General features: G+C 37.6%; 1 protein-coding gene and 1 pseudogene across 2 annotated transcripts in view; both read right to left on the bottom strand.

Annotated features, from left to right (window-relative positions):
* CYSLTR1 (cysteinyl leukotriene receptor 1) overlaps positions 1-15431 on the bottom strand; it is a 52034-nt gene extending 36603 nt beyond the window's left edge. The window contains exon 1 of the transcript XR_013992954.1: positions 15045-15431. The gene's annotated coding sequence lies outside the window, so the exon portion shown is untranslated. The remainder of the gene's footprint in view (positions 1-15044) is intronic.
* Positions 8565-9415, bottom strand: LOC308494914 (glycine cleavage system H protein, mitochondrial-like; annotated as a pseudogene). The gene has a single exon. The product of its transcript is annotated as a glycine cleavage system H protein, mitochondrial-like (transcript).
* Positions 15432-16647: the final 1216 nt, after the last annotated feature.

Raw genomic sequence — 16647 nt, 5'->3', positions numbered from 1 at the left:
GATTTGAAAAAAAGTGTACAAATAGAAAATCCTTATTTTAAGTTTTTAATATGGGAATGAGACCCATGTAAGTTGAAGAAGACATATTATATCTTAAGTCAAATTGCTTCTGTAATATATTGCAAAGAGAAATAGAGCTTGTTTTTTTGTCCTGTTTATTGACTGTCTGTCTAATATTTGTGATTGCCTGTGCTCTTTCATTTCTCTTAATTCTTGCAAGTCATTTAAATTTTTTAATCTGAGAGATCCATATAGACTGAGGTATTCTGAAACAAGCTCTCATTGAGTGGTGATAGAGAAAAACTTAAGAATGGCCTTGTATGGGGATGGGAGGACTTGATAAAGAATGAAGTCAAACAACTCTGCTTTCCCCGATGGGCCCATAATCCCTGTATTTAACTTGGAGATTAATTTTAGTTCTAGTCTATGCCATCTTTTATTTACAGCAATTTCTTTGTTTTACAGATAAAGACTTTTTGGTTATATTAAACTACTCCTTCTTCAAGAGAGGAGAAACACTGAGCTTAACTTTCTACTGAGAGAAGGTCAATGTGGATATAGTGGCAAAAACACAATAGCTTTTGAGTCAGGACAAGTCTGAGTTTGAATCATGGTTTCTTCACTTACTAGCTGTGTGACCTTGGGCATTAGTTAACTTTGCTGATGCTCAATTTTCTTATCTGTAAAATGAAGACGATAAAGGAAAGGATACGGCAAAAGAGTACCAAAGAGAGACAAGAAGAAAACAAAATTTAAAAATCTGTAGTATTGTATAAGTCAAAAGAGCAGTTTTAGGAAAGAATGTGGTTGTCACTGATCTCAAAGTTTTCCAAAAGACCAAAGAGAAGGAAGTTTATATAAATGGCAATTGGATTTGGTAATTAGGAGGCCAGTGGTGACCTTGGAGAAAACATTTTCAATAAAATATTGAGTTTATAACTAAAATAGAAGTGTTAGTGTGTGTGTGTGTGTGTGTGTGTGTGTCTACAAGTATGCCAGCTTCTATTCTACACCACGTGGGCTCAGACAATCTTCCTGGTTCCCATTTAGCTAGGAGGGCAGATCTACATGCTTCTTATTTTATAATACTAGGAAGGGGGAACGTTATCCAGCCAGATACAGTGTCCATCCACATAACATAATCATGTAACAAAGATGCAACCACTTCACATAAAGTCTGTTCAAATATACCAATCCCCCTACAAACTTATACTGTAATTCCATAAACCTTTACATTCCTAAATGTAGCCTCTACTAGGACTTCATCCATAGGTATTGGTTTCACAATAGTAGGTAGGGAAACTGTCCCCAGCCAGACATAATAATATCCATTCTACAAGCATTGATATTTTTAATCAATCTTTTTTGGTATCCATTTAGACAGTCATCATCAATAAGAAGAGACAAAGGATGAAAGAAGGTATATTAATTTTCTATTTTTTGTGTAACAAATTATCCCAAACTTAAAATAACACCCACTTATTTTCTCATAGTTTCCATGGGTCAGGAGTTCAGGTACAAGTCAGCTGGGTCCTCTGTTTAGCGTCTCACAGGGATGCAAAAAAGTCAGCCAGAACTGTGACTGCATCTGAGGCTAGGGATCCTCTTCCAAGATCACTGGTTGTTAGCAGAATTGATTCCTTGTGGCTGTGTGATGGAGGTCCCATTTTCTTGCTGGCTGTTGGCCAGGAACCACTTTTAGCTCCTATAAGCCACCCTCAGGCACTTAACACACGACCCCATTCTCTCACATCATGACTGTTTGCTTTTTCCCAAGCCATCAGGAGAGAGATCTTTCTCTTCAAATCTTTTTGACTTCTTTCTGACTTCTAGACCTTCTTTTAAAGGGCTCACCTGATTCAGTAGCCCTGCCCCAAATAATATTCTGTTTGGTTAACTGCCAACCAACTGATTAGTACCCTAACACAGAAATGAAACCCCCTCACCTCCACAAGTTCCACCTACACTCAAGGGGAAGAGATAACTCAGGACAGGTACACAAGGAGATAAGAATCCTGAGAGCCACCTTTGAATTCCACCTATCAAAAAAGGGATTTTTCTAGGGAGGAAATATGGTGCAAAGCCAAGCTAGAAAAATATGCAAAAATGTAGCAGTGGTGGAAATGTGGACTTAGAAATGCAAGGATCATTGATTAAGGTGCTTCAGGTGGATGTTCATTTCATCTGAGACATTTTTTGGCAACATGGAAGTGAAATAGTGTATTTGGCATATAAATGCTCCAACAGAAAGGGATTGTCAGAAATCTTTGCTTTAAGTCCAGGTGAGATCTCCTGGCTAAATTATAGCAAAAGCTGGGATTGCAGCTGAAGGTTTCCAGGGAAAGGCAGAGTTTTGCAATGCTGAAAGAAGCTCTTTAAAAAGGCACACGAGGCCATTAAAGAAGGACCCAAAGGAGAAACAGAAGACCATCCATTTGCCTGATATTGAGTATCCTTTAATGTGGAGGAGCAAACTACGCTTTATTTCTCTGAGTGTTACAAAAAACAGTATTCTTCTCAGGAATACATACATTTTTGATACTTTGACAAATACCTCCCCAGGTATCTATTGTTAGTGAATGGAGTGAATTGGAAGTGACCTATGACTATGTAAATAAATGGCACATGAAATTAACTTAATTTAATTGAACAAACCTCTTCTGGTTTTGATTACATGAATAATGGTTTATTATATTGTCATAAATAGAATAAAATGAAATGTTTGCTGAGCATTGTCTAAATTACCTAAAATTAGTAAATATTCATCTAAACTTACTGAGGTTAAAACTGAAAATTTATAAGGATAAGGCTGAAAAATGAATCTCTAAGTTTAACTTATATATCTAGAAAGATATTGGTAAAGATACAAGATCAGTTTATATTAAGTACTAAGAAGTATTGAGAAGAAATTAAATTGTCTTTGTAAAGGGAAGAGCCCACCAGCCTGATTTAAAAATTTAAATTCTACCCTTCATAACATACTCAATAATAAAGCAGAAAAATATGGTATAACTATGGAATTTACTAATTTATACCTAGTATTATATTCATTTATTCAAAAAATGTTTTCTAAGACTCTATTATTTTTATTTATGTACTGGCCTTAACTCTTTTCACCTAACGCTCCATAGGGCAGGTAGCATGTCTCGTTCATCTTTGTGTTCTCAGCAAGCTTAGGCCCAGGCGTGAGACATAGTAAGCCCTTAAAGATGTTACTGACTGGTAGGGTTTCCAGGCGGGAATTCTTGCCCATTCTCAGGAATTTTTTTCGCTCTCCCCTTCCCAAATCCTGAGATATATATAAACTGTCTTCTGTTCTCCATGATGAATAGTTTCCACAAAGTGACAACCGATCCTACCAATACCTGGCTTCAAGGAGCCGATTTTCCGGATTTCCTGACTAACTTTTCTCAGGATTCAGGAAGGGGAAAGCGAAAAAAAATTCCTGAGAACAGGCGGGAATTCCCGCCTGGAATCCCTACTGACTGGCATTGACTTGGTGACAGGCTTATGTTTGAGAATGGTAACTGATCTGTGTTGGTCTGGTACTGATATAGCATATTTCACAGTGTTGGTATTGGCTTTCCACTGCTATTAGTAACTTCGATAATAGGCAAGGAAACAGAATTATTATTTTATGCAGATGTTACCAACTGGTGGGTGTGGATTGCCATTCTGAATAACTTTGGAAAATTAAATGAGTTGGGAGATGTAATGTGAATGCTCAGTAAGTTTGTTAAATACTAGTCAGAAAAACGTATGGTTTTGTTGTAATTAGAGCTAAAAAGAAAGAAAGAAAGGAAGGAAGAAAGGAAAGAAAAAAGGAAGGAAGGAAGGAAGGAAGGAAGGAAGGAAGGAAGGAAGGAAGGAAGGAAGGAAAAAAGGAAGGAAGGAACTGTTGTTTGTGTCTATGAGTTTTTGTTTGTTTGTTTGCCTTGTTCCTTTGTTACTTTCAGTTTTATGTCCCACACATGGGTGAAGTCATATGGTTTTTGACTTTTTCTGTCTGACTTATTTCACTTAGCAAGATAATCTCAAGATCCATCCATATTGTCACAAATGGCAATATTTCATCAAAAACAATTCTTAAACAGAGCTACTCCATTAAAAAAAGTTACCAGAAGTTGCTATGAAGTCTCTGTTTGGGATTGAATGACCTAGTTTTAAATGTCAGAACCAGAAGAGAACTTAGAAAACATCTAATCCAACCCCACTTCCTTTATGACCCAGAAAGATAAAATGATTGCTGGAAGTAACACACAGAATTAGTGACAGAGCCAGGATGCCTGACTCATAGCCCAGTGCTATTTTCATTATACCATACTATTAAGTTTCAAATTTTACAAGACCTATCTCTAAACACTGACATAAGACAAACTCATACACTGGTATGAATCATGGCAGTTGAACAAACTGTTATGTAGAGGACTGCACTAAAGCCAAGGATTGATCCTTTTATTTGATCTTTATTTGGTTATAATATGGGAGTACTGTTTACTGAATATTAAAAACTACAACTTTGTTTTTAATTTTCTTGTTTCTCTTCTCTTGAGTCTTTCCTTATCGCTTATACTGAACTATTCATCTTAAAGCACAGTTGTGATCTTATCACTTCCCTTTCAAAGGGCTTCAGTGACCTATTAAGCTAAGCTCAAAGCATCATTCAAGACCACAATAATATTTTATCTTAACCTTACAGAGTCACTTTCCATGGTTTACTATATGTATATTATATAAATGTGAACTTATGACCAGTTTCATCCCTTACTTGGTTTCTTCCTTTGCTCAGGCTATTTTGCCATCTGAAATGCCTTTCATCCTCATTGCTATCAGATATAATTCTAACCATCTTTAAGATCTCCTCCATAAAAACTTTCCTGATCCTCTGTATTACTGTGATATGCTAGTTATATTAAAAAATATGTATTAACTACTTACTATGTGTCCATTCTATGCTAGTTCCTTTGGAAAGTAAGACACAAGCCCTGCCCACAAAGGGAGCTGTACTAATGGAGCTGTACTAAACTGTACTAGACGGAGACATAGATGTATTAAGAAGTTAATTCACTGTACCATTACAGCTGCATCAATACAAATACATAAAGAACACAGAAAATGGGAATAGTAAATGGTGTGCGTATGTTAGTAAAGGCTTCATAAAAGATAGAAGGATATGGAAGGTGGAGAAGAGCATTCTAGGCAGAGGTTAGAAAGTAGAATGAACAAAGTGTTGGAGGAGTGAAATAGGCTGACATGTTTAGGGAACAGCTAACAGTGTGATAGAGATGTGAGCGGTGTCTGTGTACAGGTGCATGTGTTTGGACGTATGTATCTGTATGTGACTTGGATTATGGGGCTTAAAAGTGAGAAAATAGGTCAAAAAGAAATGCAGGAACTAGATAACAAAGGGTCTTGTATACCATTCTAGAGAATTTGATTTTATTCTCTAGGGAATGAGGAGCTACTAGAGGGTGCAGATTGAGAAAAGAAAATATTGACATGTAAGGGAAAGAGGAAGTGGAGAAGCAAAGATAATGGTTGTTCATACCTGAGAGGCTTAATTTTTATTAGTTAAATACGAGACAATGTGGTCTGTTGAGAAAAAGAGGGCTACACTTGGGTTCAGGTTTTTTAAAAACTGGTGAAGTTTTGAATGGAGGCTCTGGGAAATTGAAGAGAAATATGACCAAGATGAGACCGAAGGCCTAACTGAGGTTGGAGAATGTGGATTTTTAATGGCCCCAGTCTGCACTATTAGGTGATTTATTTCAATAGTGTTCAGCAGCCTGGGTGCAAGAGAGAAAAAATACAAATGCTTAACTTGGTGTAAGGTTGGGGGTCACAGAACAAATGTTATGGAAAGACACTGGGGTAAGAAAGTTGAAAATGCTACCAAAAGAATGGTTAAAAGTAAAACCATGAAGAAGTTTAACAGATTGGGAGAAAAAGGAGGGACCAAGGGACAAAGATTCATTGAGATTTAAGAACTGGTGTTGTAGCAATAAAGGAATATAGGAGCTTGTGGTTAGAGTAAGGTAGGTACATAGGAGTTTAAAATTTCAGCTGTGTGATGATAAATAAAGCCCCAAGTGTGGCCATGGAATGAATAACCAAGGTAGAATGTGAACGAATGTTGTTCCAGATAAGGTGATCAAGAAAAATTTGAAGTCAGTTTCCTGGATTGGTTGTTCATATGGAAGATGAAGTTACCAAGGTAATAGCAGGATTTGGGGTAGAAAGGAAGATTGCAAGCCAAATGCCAAAATAATCAGTGAATTAGGGAAGAAGTAGGAGGTCAATAGATGATGACATTAATAAGGAGGATTAGAGGGTAGCATAGATAAATGGCTTTTTGCATTATGGCAGAAGAGTAATGGTTTGAAGTGTCACCTGGAACTAGAAGATATAAAACAGACTCTTTTTGGGTCTTAGAGTACATGGGATGCAAAAAAATAAGCAGCTTACTTTTGATGGGGAGGACAAAGTTTCTTTTAAGGCAAGTAGGTGGTGGGAGAATTATTTGAGGAGGTTTAAGATGTAAGGGAACTTATTCATAATGGAAGGGGGTTCCAGAGGGCACAATGAGGAAAGGGTTAGTAGAAAGGTTAGATGTGGAAGGAAGAATTAGAAAGGCGGAAGTACAGGATATTCTCAGGATGTTAGAACCTTGGAGAGCACTTGAACACAGGTTGATGGTTCAATTAGAATTCAGTTTTCTCTTTCTACTTTGTTTCTCTACAAATGCTTCCTTGTTCATGGTTCTATTATCTTACTTATTACAGTGCTGTAATTACTCTTTTTGCTTACATGGCTGTTATATCCATTTAGGTGTTGATCCCATCAATGACAATGAGTCTGCCTTATTCAGATTTGCTCTTTTCCTCTCCTAATTGAGCAACTTTGGAAGAGTAACTGTGTAGTATTAGGTGCTTTTGAGTAATAGAGTATTTAACTCCCAAGGGTGGGGGTCTGGGGGGTGGAGGGAAGGAGCATCTTTTTCATGTGGAAATACAGATGCTATTGTGCAAGAATCTAGATAATGGTGTAAAGTGGAAGTGAAATTTGGACACCTCTAGGAGGATAGAGTCTATTAAAAGGAAAACTTAAAAATCAAAAGGCGTATAGAGGACCATCACTCATGAATTGACACTTCACAAATCACTGGTGAAGAAAGGAATGGAGGTGGGGCAGATGAATCCACACATTTAAGAAAAAACAGAAGGGAAAGACCTTAAAACAAACTAAAACAAAAAGGCAAAAGTGTTCTGCTGGGGCTGAAGGAGAGTTCAAATGTGGCCTAGGTCGGAGATTGATGAGACTCCAACCACCCAACCCAAGGATGTGTCTGACTATAAGGTCTGGGTGAAACTGATGATGGGTATTTTTGAATTTAGCCAAAAGGAGAGACTGAAAGATTAAATCAGTATTTGGGTATAGTTTTATGATTTTAATAGTTCAATGCCTCCCCAGGATGTCCTTTACCTTTCCAGTAAATGTTAGTACTTTACCGGATGGTCTACATGTATTGGAGGACTGCCAACAGGGGTGGGGTGATGAGGGCAGGGCCAAAGCAGCAGAGGAAGTGGGGGAGGTTGCAACTCAGGGCTCAGCTTTCTAAGGCAGATAGTTCCTCCACTTCTGCTGAGCAGTGGCAAGATGCAGGAAACTTAGTTTTCATTAGGCAGCTCAGTGAGACCCGACTTTTGTTTGGTCAATGCCCTCTTTCCTATTCTCCATATATCCAATTATTGTCAAATGAAAAAAATTACCTGTGCTGTTCATCCTATACAACTGAACTCATGGAGGTGAGGGTCAATGTTTTTCCCCTACAACTTTATTGAGGTATAATCAACATATAAAATTATAAGATATTCAAAGTGTACAATGTGATTTCATATATGTCTACATTGTGAAGGGATTCTCCCCAAGTTAACTAACTGTTAACTTGTTAATAAAATGTTTTATTAATCTTTTGGTACAGCAGGTGTTTGTTGAGTGGATACATGAATTGGAAAATCAGCAAATAGGAGTATTTTGTAAACTATAAAGCACTATACCAATGCAAATATTTACGGTTCTCTTTCCTGCTCGTACTAGGCTGAGCTCAGGTTTCACTTCCTGACACCAACTTTGACCTTTGAACACCCCACCCTCATATCTCTCTTCTTTGAACTTGTATTACGTTTATTGTCTATACCAATAATAAGGCAGTCAGCATCTACGACCTCGTATTGTATCTTTTAATGTATAGGAATCTTGTCCCCCTAGGTAGATTGCAAATTGCCCTAGGGCAGGAGAAAGAAAAAATCTAGCCTTCTTTTTTTTTCTTTTTTTTTAATAAAGAAATTGAATGTTTTATTATTAAACTTTGTTCTCCTGCAAGGCTGTTGCTTCACTGTATAAAAATAGCACCAGCAAACGCAGTATATTGCAAAATTAAGACAGAATTGTTCATCACCTGACACTGTAACAACAAAAGCTTTTCTCCACTGCCAGTTATTTCAAATGTAAAGATCACTAAGTATTCTGACCCAAATCCAGAGATGAGTGTAAGCAAGTTATAATACTATATAGGGCTTAAGGTATGTTATTGTTGAATTACATAAATTTTATAACTGCATTTTACCTCAAATAGTTTCAGGAATTCTGAACATTGAACTGTAGCCTAGCCTAAAAATATCATAGGGTGTTATGAAGATGTATGTTGTGTTTATCTGCAATCATTGGAAAGTTAAAGGGTATTTTTTCCCAGAAACATTGTAGTTTCTTTTCCATTGGTGTTACTAAAGGTTGCTATTTTAAATCTTCTATCCACCACTAATTTAAGACAACTATGCTAGATTAAATTGTTTCACACTGCTTTATTCAGGGAGTTCAATTCTCACTCCTCAATAGACTTTATGTACTTCTCGTAGGCTTCTTCACTCATCAGCCCCTCTAGTTCTGAGGGATTACTGAGCGCCATCTTGATCAGCCAACCATCTTCATAACAAGATTTGTTGACAAGTCCTGGGTTTTCTGCAAGAGCTTCATTAATTTCAGTTACTTCTCCTGATAGAGGATAATAGAGTTCACTAGCAGCGTTCACTAGCAGCTTTCACACTTTCCAAAGCACCAAACTCATCTTGTTTGTTCAATTTTGTCCCAACTTCAGGCAAACTACAGTAAACAACATCTCCCAAAGCTTCCTGTGCAAAATTGCTGATTCCCACTGTTCCAATACCATTTTCTGTTGTTATCCATTCATGTTTCTCTGTGAATTTACGCACCGAAAGCAAGTTGGGGCCGGTGCGCAGCGTCCGGACGGCGCCCACCCTCAGGCCCCAGGGCTGTGGCGCAGGGCGCGATGGGCGCCGAGGCGGCGGCGCAGGCTGCAGGCCGCTGCCCGCAAACTCCGCGCCGATCGCAGCGCCATGTTCGCCCGAGTGCAGAGGGTAGAGGGTCGTGGTGCACCTCCTCCGGCCACCGCGCAGTCGGGGTCGGGGTCGAGGTGGAGCGGGGGCGGGCCTTTTTTTTTTCTTAAACTCTGTGAACCCAAAGCCTAATCTACCACAATATTTGGCACATGGAAAAATGTGCAATAAATGTTAACTGAATGATTGGTTGTTGATCGAGTGGAGCAAAGCTACACATCCTCCATGGGGTTTTAATCTATAAACAGCCAGGCTTGTGTTAATGATCCCAGTGGCTTTCCTCTACGGTAATAAAAAATCTCAGGGAAATGAGTAGAAAGATCCTCCTGTCATCACTGTAGCCTTATTATCACAATAAATAGCTTTTTTACTTGGTATTTTCAGAGATATGCTTAGCAGCATTCTCACTGGTATTAGAAACTATGGGGGAGTTGATACTGTATTGCTGACAGCTCTAAGATGTTTCTTCTCCAGAAGCTTATTTGTCCTTAGAGGAGAACGGCACACTAATCAAATTGGGCCACTCTGTTGTCAGACAGTTGAATTCCAAACACAGAACAGTGTCAAGTCCAAAAGGAACTTAGACTGTGGTATTCAGAGCAAATAGCACATTCTGCCCCTTGCATAGTACTGTGACACAGATGTTTATCCTGTGTAATTAGAATAAAGTGATTCATAAGAACACACCTGAAGGGAAATGCAAGTCACAAAATGGCAAGAGGGATCCTGAGTAGTGCATGAATGTGGGTGGGGGTGCACAGTGGGAGAAGAGCTCTACCCTTGGTCTGGGTGGTAGAAACATTTTACAGACAGATTACCTACATTTGAACTTGTTGTGAAGCACTAATTAGAGGTACTACATTTTCACAGGGATATCTGTATAAGTTTCTACCTAATTACCAGAAACTCAGAAACCCTTTAAATTCTGAGGCCAATGCTCACAGCTGACTCTGAATTCGGCCTCTAACTTCTTGATCCAGGTATTTAGATGCCTGGATCCTGGAAGCAAGATAGTTATTCTCTAGGAGATTGCTTTCTATTGAAGTCCTTCATCTTAAATAAGAATTCAAATTTAGGTTAAACACAATGGGTAACCAATCTGGAATGAAAAGAACCTTTTAATATCTTCTGAGGCGTGAACTTCCTAGGAACTTTGGAATAAGTACTAGAGATGTGTCAGAGATATTTGAGCTTTGTAACTGTTAGCTTAATTCCATGTATAATGTTGAATCCATGACAACACAAAGACAACCCTATGTAAAAACAAAGGCTGTTCATATGAAATAGATGAGATTTTTTTTTTTTTAGAATAGCAGGAATGACTTTTTTGAAGAGTTCTAAAAGACTGAAAACTTAGGAGATATGAAGTTACCTAGGGAAAAATTTTTAAATCTTTTTTTTAAAAATTAAAGTTTATTGGGGTGAGAATTGTTAGTAAAGTTACATAGGTTTCGGGTGTACAATTCTGTAATACATTATCTATATATCACATTGTGGGTTCACCACCCAGAGTTTCACAAGTCATATGTTAGACATCTCAAGATGTGATTTCAAACTGGATTTTTCTTTTTCCTTTTTAGGGAAAAAGGATTGATGGAAAATAGAAGAAAGCCTGGATTTTCAAGTGGACACATTCTATATCTCAGCTCCTTTTCCTTTTCTATCAGCTACATTTCAGTAGGAGCTCAAATGTTAGGGATGTATTGATTCCATAAACATTCTAAATAAGATAATGACATTTTATTAATCAAAAGGAAAATTAACTCTGTGTTTAAGTGTTCAAGGGTCTATGTCTAGTCTTCTGTTTTGTCTCTTTCCCCCTATCTATTTCTACCAGGGCCCCTCTCTAGCTTCTCCCAAATGTTTAAAGATTTTTCTTTCTCTTTTCTCTCATATGTACTCTTCCCCTAAATCCAGAAGCAAAACTTGTGGGGCACAAAGAAGGGAGGAATCATGGTAGGATAGGATGGAATGAGGAAGCAAGATAGAAGAGTTTTGTGGTGCACAACTTATATTTAAACAGTGGTCTTCTCTAAAAACCTATGAAGAATCCTCAATTGAGGGTAAAAGTAATTGTCAGTTGCTAGTGTTTTAGCACCAGTATTGTGACATGAATTAATGGACCTAAGGTATCTGGATTTATAATCTGGTTAAATGGCTTTCTTTCTTGCCTTTTCTGTAAGGATAAGGATGGGCCACTACCTGCTATGAGTCTATCAGACTTCTTAACAGTTGTATTTCCTCAATGCAAATCAACAAATTGGTATTCTGACTCATGAATTGCTTTTGTAGGGTTAGTCAGCATGAATCTGTCTCCCTGGAGTTTGCTCATGCCTGATTGAACTGGAAAAGCTGTTTCTCACTGGCTTTTAAATCATTACCATGTAGACATCTCTGTAGCCTGAAACCCAAATAACATTGGTGTGAGAGATAAAAATGACTTAGGTCTTTGTATTTTATGGAGAGACACATGCACTATACCTACTTATATATTTTGGGAGCATGGTTTACATTATAACCAAATCTGTGATTGGAGAACTGGCTTTAGGACAGAATAATGGAAATTTTTTTACATTCAGAATTTGGTGTAAAAAATTGTTTTGATACTTAGCATTTAATCATAAGAACAATGGACTTAATGGAATTAATAGCTAATGAAAAAAGGTAGAAAGTATTTTCACAGAAATATATATTAAATACTACTTAAATATTTTATTTCTTCCAGAATTCACATTGAGGCTCACACAGGTATTATACAGTTAGTGGTAACTAGAAAGCTGGATCTTACTGACAGGTTTTAGGAGTAGGATGAGGATGAGATTACTGATGCTTAGATTAAAGCCCCTGGTCTAGAGGTATAGTATTGGGAGAAGAAAGTAACTGGTCTTACTTCTTCCACATGTAATCAAATTTGTTGTGAATTTTATTTACCTGGAATGGACTTTAAACAAAACCCTTTGGATGGTGGTTTGTATATTCAAGTTGCTTTCATATTTATATTTATTATTTTAACAGATCTGCAAAATAGTCCTATAAGCTCATTACTACATTTGATACATGAGGAAACCAAGAAATACTGATGTTCAGTAACTTGCTAAAGAACAAACAGCTGATTAAAAGGCAAAACTAGGATGACCTCCCAGTTATCCAGGCCCAGTTTCCTTTCCCTTGAAATCCATACATCAAGGTAGTTTAGAGCAGCCACTATTAGGTTGCAGAGTTTATGACAGAGTTCAAACTAGAAGATTGCTCAAAGTAAGAAATCTCTATCCTTGCTTATGTTATAATAACTTAATATTTATTGAGTGTTCATGGTGTGTATGAGGCACTGTGCTGGTTATTGTTAGGCGGGGAAGCTTTAAAAGAACCTGATAACTTCCCTCAAGACTCTTGGTATCTTTTGAGGAGAGGAAGTATATTTCTGTGGCTCTTATTTCTTAAGACCCTCTTCTTTATCGTGCCTGAAAATGTAGGCACTGCACAAGTTTCAGTCCTTGGTCATCTCTTACATTTGCTTTCTTGAAGCTGAGCCATTCTTATGGCCTTGGCTATCTACTACACTCTCCAGATTCAACTTCAGCCTCCACCTCTTATCCAACACTCACATTCAGGGCCATTATTTCTAATCACCCATCAGACATTGCTTCTTGGAATTTTTGCCATCTCCTCAAACTCAATAGGTCAAAAACAGTACTAATCATGTCCTACATTTCCACTTGTATCCCCAAATTACCTATTTCTATGAATAGTAGTAGCATCACTGCCCAAATCTCATAGGTTCAAAATTTTAGAGATGTCTCTGACATTCTTTTCCTATGCTGCCTGTATCTAATCGCTCACCAACTTCTATCTATTTTTCCATTTACATGGCTCTTCTCACTAACCTAGATTACAGCCTCAACTTCTACTCTTTAAGTGGTCTCCCTATTTCCAGTTTTTTCCAAATGTAGTCAGGACTATGAAACTGACAGATTCATCTCCTTAAAATGTTTTTTTTTTCCATCAATGTCCTTGCTTATTCAAAGTTTGTTCATAAGATTTCCCATTAAAATGCCTGGGATTCAATGTCTAATAATCTTGCCTTAAATTTCTATCCAAATTCATTTTCTGTTACTCCTCAACTCAATCCCTTTATCCTAGCCATATCAGGCTCCTTGATGTACCCTGCAGGTTCACCTGTAAGTTCCCCAAGGGCAGGAACTATGTCTTACTTTGCTTCGTTCACATACAATATTGAGTTTAATCACATTTGCTTAACTGGATTACAACATATTTGAGAGATTTTAACAAGAACATAAGAAATAACAAAATGGATCCACGTAGAAGTCCAAGCAGAGTTATGTTATTTAAGAGATTATTATAGTTATCCTTCATGGCATTAAATTCACAAGGCTGGTATGTATGTCTTAAGGATCGGTGCTGTTCCTTTCATCCCTTATTGTCAACTAATGATAAAGCAAAGGCAAATTTATAATTTCTGCACCATGGAAAAGTTTGTGTTTAGCTCAGATAAATAGTTCTTAAACACATCAAAAGTTTGATTAAGGGTAGGGGGGGAAATGTAATAGAAAATGAAATTAATGACTCTGGGTTAGGAAGACACTGAAATGCTGGGTTCAGACTAGATTCAATTGGCCAACTTTCTTTAATCTACCATTCTATTTGGTTTCACTGGTTCCCAGGCTGATTTATTTCATTTACAGGGACTGCTTGGCATACAATGCAGTCCCAAGTCCGGGTTTAGTTACATTTTGTTTTTGAATAATCACCTGATAGATGTATGGTGTCATGGCCTCTCTCTAGGTTTCAAGACAATCAGAACACTGGGAAGGCAGAACAACTGAATTCAAGATTCAAGGATTTTTCTTTTTTTAGCTAGAAATGGAATCCACCAAACCATTTGTTTACCCTTGAAAACAGTTTCTTTGCTGCTAAATAGAAGAATGCTCCTGGCCAAATATTTTGATTAAAATGTATAAAGTGTTGATTCTGTGTAAACCCGGTCTATGACAGATATGTCTAAGTTACTAAATAGATCATGCAATTTCTTTATATTCATTTATAGTTCTGAGAGCTTTCTATTTGCAGTCTCTAGCCATAATTTGCCAATTTCTAGTTGTGTGGTATGTTTCCAGAAAATTTCTTAACCTCTTTGAGTCTATTTCCTTATTTGCAAAACAAGGATATTAACACTTATCCTGTCTAAATTGCAGGATATTGACAGGTTCAAGTGGCATAATGAATGTGAAACTACCTTGTAAAAATACCAGATTATTCTTCACTGGTTTACCTTCAGCAGTCACTATATATTTTCTTTCCATATTGAAGTAAACTGCCACTACAGATTAGAGAAACTACAAGAAGCCCTTAAAATAGGATTTTAAATTATGCCCTATAATTTTAACTTAATTATAAAGGTGCTGGAGGCTTGGGGGAGTGTCCCCTCTGTATTTTGCCACATTGAGCCCTTAGCAGAAGCACTGAGCAATACTTGTTGACAGACTTACTTGCCAACAAATGTAGCAGAAAAAATTCGTACCAGCAACCTAAATTAAAGCAAGTAGGGCAGATCCCCAAACTCCTGAAAATTTGCTAAAATCATCTTAGCATTGAAGCATTGAATCTCCTTACCTGCTACCTTCAAGGCTGGCACTTTAGGGTCCTTTGACATTCACTTTCAGAAGCAAACACCAAGTTTTCTGTAAATCCAATTCCCTGTTTCTTGGAGAGCCAAACCGTTGTTAGTGAGCTGCACAGTAAATCTGAATACTCTGGAGGGTTCTGAAAGTGCACTCCATTCACTGGGTGCTTGCTGTTCAGGCAAGCTTCTTCGAAATGTTGGGTTGCTGCTATTTTTAAGAGGACAGAGGGCAGGGCACATATGCTAGCCAATGTATACAGATTCTTCTTCCTCTTTCAGATTAGTCCTCAAACTGTTTAAAGCACACATAAGTTTGGCTTCTCTGGTGCCAAGTGGGGGAGGGGACAGCAGAGGAATGGAGGAAAAATAGAAACTGGAGACTTGCAGCTTGTTGTGTGTATAAATGAGCTTTGATCTCTAGCTCCAGGAACAAAATCCTAAGGAAATCACACAGCTGCTCTGAGATGGGAAGCAGGAAGGAGTATACTCTGTCCAGCTTAAGTTCTTTCTGATTTTTATGATTTGGGGGTAGTTAGACTATTTGTAGGTGGAGAAAGATAATCCTACCAGTATATGCTAATCTAACTGCCGTTATGTGAAACTTGATCTTAGACAAGATAAACTCTCTCTCTCTCTCTCCTCCTTCCCCGTTTCCCCCCTCTCTTTCCTTTATGACACTTCTGGCTCTAACTACATTCTAAAAAAGCTTTTTATTTCTGGTGCCTTATTTCCTAGAAAATAATTGCCTTAGTTTGAACTTGGTTTCCCCAATCCTCACAACAATATATTGCCTCCACTGGATTAAAAGTGGGTTGTTTTACCTCACACTGAGAATGGTCTGGAATGACTGGGCTTGCTGTCAGTGGTATTTGGAAGCTAAGTGAATGCTCTTGACTTTTGGCTAGGCTTCGCGGTGTTGGGATTATGGGATGGTCTTTCTGGCTTCTGGAGAATAGGGACATTGCAGTCTGCTATGTGCTGATTTGAACATACCTTCATGTTATGAACCAAATGATGAATGAGACTTTGATGTGAGTTGGTTACATCAATTATACTGAGTTATATTAAGATGGTCTATATGGGGATAGGCATATTTACGTTTAATACTTTTAAAAACATAACCCCATGTTATCATTTTGTGAGGTGTGTAAATGTCTAATCGCTATGCTGTTGTTGTACACCTAAAACTAATAATAATGAAAAACATGACCAGTTAACTAATAACTAATTTGGTTGTACTCAGTAAAACATGAGCCCAGCAAAAGCCCTCTGGCCTGTTACCTGCTGCAGGAACAAAGCCATTTACTCAAATTTTGGAGTTGTAGGTACCAAAATTATCTCACAGCCAACCTGGGGCCAGAGCTCTAAAGTTTTTGAAATCTTCATCTTTATTTAGAGAATTCTTGGTTATGGTAGTAGTTTGGGGTAAAAGGCCAACAAACCAAATTAAAGGGGGAGATATCATTTGGACCCAAGACCAGACTCTTTAATCACCCCTGGGGAGTTTTACTTACTAAAGTGACATTATAACTTGAATTTCTTCAACTGAGTTTGGATCCTGGGAGATATAGTGGAAAGTTCATGAAGGAGATA

Source organism: Rhinolophus hipposideros (assembly GCF_964194185.1).
Source record: "Rhinolophus hipposideros genome assembly, chromosome: X".
Lineage (NCBI taxonomy): Eukaryota > Metazoa > Chordata > Mammalia > Chiroptera > Rhinolophidae > Rhinolophus > Rhinolophus hipposideros.
This window is presented reverse-complemented; position numbering and strand designations above follow the sequence as displayed.